The sequence below is a fragment of the Bufo bufo genome, chromosome 1 (genome assembly GCF_905171765.1).
Source record: "Bufo bufo chromosome 1, aBufBuf1.1, whole genome shotgun sequence".
Lineage (NCBI taxonomy): Eukaryota > Metazoa > Chordata > Amphibia > Anura > Bufonidae > Bufo > Bufo bufo.
This window is the reverse complement of record NC_053389.1, coordinates 276,771,835-276,777,197: the sequence shown is the minus strand read 5'-3', so window position 1 is coordinate 276,777,197 and position 5,363 is coordinate 276,771,835.

Here is a 5,363-nt window from a genome sequence, read left to right as displayed (position 1 = left end):
TAAAAAAATAAAATAAAACTTTACACTCATCCTTGCCAATCCACCACTGCTGCCGTTCCGACGCTTATCAGTGATTGAGCAATATGCCCAGCCAATCCCTGTTAAGTCAAGACAGGAGCAGGATGTGGGTTGCCTCAGGGGATCAGAATGGCAAGTATAGGCTTCTTTATATTTCAAGCCATTTGCAGGCATACTCATCCTCTTCCCCTCCCCGCCCCCGCCCCCGCCCCACGTCCACCATTCCAGCACCACCACAAAGACCTGCTCAATTGGCTGCATCAGTCACGTGGACTAAGCACGTTGGTCAAGGTTGTCATCACTGCAGTGGAGATGTGCCCTACTACTCCAGGTGGTCACCTGAAGTAGTCAGAAATGTCATCATTGCAACTGAAGTGATTGAGCAGGGGAGAAAGGGGTTTCGTTTTTGTTGTTTTAAATATGGTAACATTCATGGCCTTCCCTGCCTTTTTAGGGTTCTGGAAAAAAACATTTAAGCCTACTTAGGGCAAACATTTTGCAGCCAGATCTAGAATGAAATCGACCATTGCTTCCTAATACAGTGCTTATAAATACAATTGCAGAGCTCAAACGCATCTTTCTACTTTTTGACTGTTTTTTTTTTTTTTTTTTTTTTTAAATTCACGTGTTTATTGTGTATATTCTGTGATAATGGGGTGGTAGCAGATTTGTTTCTCTAATCGAGGGGCAAGATATGTTTGCGTTCATTTTGTTCTACCAGAATTATTAGTGTTGCTCTACACACAGAATATCACCTAAATTATGGAGGAGAATCTTAAGAGACAGCAGATTTGTCCCTATGAAACTGGCTGACCTGTTTCATGTGCAGTTGGCGGCTGAAGGCTTCTGTGTTGGTCCCATATTCATATGTGCCCGCATTGATGAGAAAAATGACGCTTTAATATATGCTGTGGGTGTTGTCATTACACCTAGAGGTTCTGCTCTCTGAAACCGCCGAGTCCTCTCCACTTTGATTGATAGGGCAAGGCCATCACACGTGGCCCTGTCAAAGTGCAGAGGGCATGGCCGTTGCAGAGAGAGCACAGCCTCTAGGAGTAAGGCCTAGGGTTGTTTCGATACCAAAATTTTGATTCGGTTTGGATACTGTAAAAAAGTATTGCGATATTCGATGCCACGTTAAAAAAATTAAAACACCATAAAAAGCTGCGTGTGTTGCGCATTTTGGCTGAATGAACACGGCTGTGAGCGGTCCGTGGTATCCCGGCCTGGATTCCTGCTGAGTGCAGGAGCGCAAGGCGTCATTGGTTGCTATGACGCCGTGCGCTGCACTAAAGTAATACACAATACGAGTGTATTACTGTAGTGCAGCGGCGGCATGAAGCGCACGGCGTCATAGCAACCAATGACTCCGTGCGCTCCTGCTGTCAGCAGGAATCCAGGTCGGGATACCACGGACCACTCACAGCCATGTGCATTCGGCCTTTATGGAACGTCCGACCCATAATAATCGAACAGTTCTATCCTATTTTTTGGGGGGGGGACAAGGCAGCTAAAAAAAAAATGGCGAATCATGCAGTTTTTATTATTAGATTTTTTTTTCTGTTACGGCACTCACTGCATAGGAGATTTTTTTAAAATATTTTAATAGTTTAGACTTTTCGGACGTGGTAATATGTTTATTTATAAAATTGGGAAAGGGGGTTATTTATACTTATTTGTGCTTTTTTTTTTTTTTTTTTTTACTGTTTATTTAATAACACCCCCCCCCCCCCCCCTCTCTTAGGGGCTAGAACCTGGGATCTTTTAATCCCTTGTCTATTCACCCAGAGCTCTGTCAGGGTGAATAGGACTTCACACTCTCCCTGCTGCCCTGTGCCTAATACACACAGCAGCAGGGAGATTACCATGGCAGCCAGGGCTTCAGTAGGGTCCTGGCTGCCATGGTAACCGATCGGAGCCCCAGGATTACACTGCTGGGGCTCCGATCAGAAGCTGCCACCGCCACCAATGAGGAGGAGGGGAGGGGACCCTGTTGTGGCCACTGCCTCCAATGATTTAATACTGCGCCACCAATGATTAATGTTTAACACAGGAGGCTGGGTGCGGGCAGCAGAATCACATAGCCATCACCCGCCTCTATGACAGGGAGCTGCGATCAGTGGCCGTTAACCCCCGGAGTAAACTTTCTCTACATGATAAATGTAATTTGTGGAAGTGAGACGACCCCCTTTAACCATGTGATCTATCTTTGCCTATCATCAGAATTGGGGGGAGGCTGTTTAGGGGGTGCAGTGGAGCCCACACTCTATTTTCTTCTTACAATACCTTTTTCTTCGAATGGTCCCCTTCTAATAACCTGACGGAAGTGCCTGCTGCTGTGATTCTCAGAAATAAATGAAGCATTACACAGTTCCCATTTTAAAAAAATGTTGATATGAGAGGGCTGTCTGCCCTGCCTGATAGATGAGGATCTTGAACGAGAGACACCCCCTCTAATAACTTAGAATGCCCTAACTTTGTAATCAAAAATGTTTTTTTCTAAACCAGACATCCCTTGAACTAGCACCATCCCATGACAGAAATTAAATGTTAAGATAACACACTCTCCAAGAATTTACAAAATGTTCATCTTTTATTGAGTTTTATATTAATGCTACACGACATTCTCTTGCATGGACGTACACATGAATTGCATGAAAGAAATAAAAAATACAACATGGGACTTTCAAACCACAAACATAGATTAAATATTGAGTCAAAAATAAGATTAGAAAGTAAAGTCCTCAGAAGAGAGGTCCTTATCTTAAGAGATGTGTTTAGGCTGCAGTGATGGATCAGGAGCAAGTGCTACTCTTTATACGTAATGTTTAGTGCGGCAGAGCAACAGACTAGGGTTATACTATAATGGATTAGTCCTTCACTGTCATTATATAGCATCTATGTAAAATGACAAACTTAGAAATTATTCCTATTATGACACGTATTATTATAACAACATAATCCCCAATTGGTTCATATCGATTAGACGCTCTAAAGCTGGGTGGGAATGGCCGCGTCCCAATAGGCGTCATCCAGTTATCTTATGTGATGTTTGGGACGGATGGTCTACAGCTGATGGTCAGGCTTACACAACTTAATGGCAATATCCCCCTTGGGGTCCAGTGACAGGTATTTTAGAATATATTAGGTGACTGCTCAAATAACAATTTCACACCTATTAGCAATCCCCAAATTTCCATTGGCAGATGACCTTTATGTCTATCAGGTTTGGGTCGGTAGAACCACCAGGGTTCAGATCTTGTAGCTATTATGAACACTAAAATACACCCAAATCACCTCCATCTGACAGTGGCCCTACTCTTGCCTGACCTAATCCCCAGAAGTTCAAAAACAGCAAAAGAAAAGTAAAATTTAGTTAGATATTTACAACATTCACAATAACCACAAAGCATACAGTAGACACTGTAGATAATAAAAAAAAAAAAAGTAAAAACCAAGAAGTAAAACCAAACTAGCATTTAAGGGACAACCTGCAATAATTCAAACTTTAGGGTTCAGTGCCAGTCCCTTTGAGTCTAGTAAGTCACAACCTTTGTGGAAATGTCTACCCTAGGGTCTAAAACTACCCGGTACCTCAATTCGAAATATAGCTTTACATGAACAAGTATGAAAAGGTGCCTTTTACCCAGAAATATAAAATTTTTTGTCTTTTAACACATTTTAGGCCATGTTCACACCTGCGGTCACTTCCATTGTTCTGCTCAGTCATGTAAGCACTACAATGAAAATGTTGGCAATGCTGGATCGGTCACATGATAGACCACATTGACTATACTGTGGTCCAGTCACTTTACAAGACAAAATAGCATTGCATGCTGCCCTGTGTTGTCCAGCCTTCCATGCAAATGTGAACACAGTCTTAAAGGAGGAGTTATCCAGAGTGTTTTCTTTCTTAAAAGGCAGAGAATACTTTAAAAATAACAATACTAGTTAAATCCTTAAAAGGGTATTCCCATCTCAGACAATGGGGGCATATCGCTAGGATATGGTGGGACCTGCACCTATCAGACAGTGGGGACATATCCTAGTGATATGCCCCCATTGTCTGAGATGGCAATACCCCTTTAAAGGCTTCACCTTTTGAAGGCAATTTTTGTTTTTGGCTAAAAAATCATATTTTCAATTGGCCTTTATTAAAAATATTGTGCTGTTCTGTCACTGGTACTTTCACTTTGTGCCGGTGATCTAATAAACCTCTCTAAACTACTAACAGGTCATAAACACTCTTTATAGCTCAGTTTTTATCTTACTGATAAGAATGTGACTTAAATGAGCTCCCCAACTGACAGAAAAGAGAGAAAATCCACATGCTGCTACTAGAGCATCTCAGCTCTGTACAGAAAAAAAGACTCCATGTTTTAAATAAAGATAAATAGAAAAAAAGATTTTTAGCTCAAAATGACTACAAAGCAATAATAAAAAAAATTGCCCCCAAAGGTATACAAAGCCTTTAACTCCTGCCGATGCGATGATCCCCTGGTCATTTTATACTTCCGTACTGCTGATCATTTGCCATCTAACCATGCGACTTTTGCACTGAATGACTGGCCTCAGCCATCTTGTGCTGCACATACAGATAAGACCACTGAGGCCAGTGATTGGCTGTGGTGGTCACATGATATCCGATGCACGGAAGTGACAACACTGAGCTGCCATTACAAAAGAGGTATTATTATTAAGATATGTTCCAAAAACATTAAAACACAGTAAAAATTTAGCTAGTGGGTGCAACTACCTACAGTGGCCTTCAGAGTGTTAATTGAAAACCAAAAGCATGTGCCATACACCATTTCTCAGATGCTCTCAGCCATTCATAATTAGCAAAACGCCTCTTGGGAGCATTAATCTAAAAAGTCTAAGGAAAACGTACAGGTCTTCTAGCTAGTTGGCAGCATTCATGGAGGGATGGGGAAATCACACCAGTAGAACACTAGTTTGCACCTCATTTCACGCCTGGATTTTTTAGTACCAGTTTTATCTTACGCCCTTTAGGCATTTTAAGGGGTTTATGAGGACAAATTGAATACACCATTTGCTTTACCTATGCTCTTCGCGGACTGTACTTTTCTAATTTATCAGGCTATGAAAATAACCAACACATGATAAAACCCTTCTCCCCGGGCACTGACCACGATTTTTTATTTTATAATTGCCATATTCTGAAGTTTATTTATGATGTTATAAAGTGAACGTCTATCCTTGAGCACCATTTTGTGTGGTCATATCTTCCAAACTCTATGCTAATTATTTCTTAATATCTATTTACAGGGGTCTACTTTTCTAATACAGCCCCTTATCCCCTACATCAGGGCTGGCCAACCTGT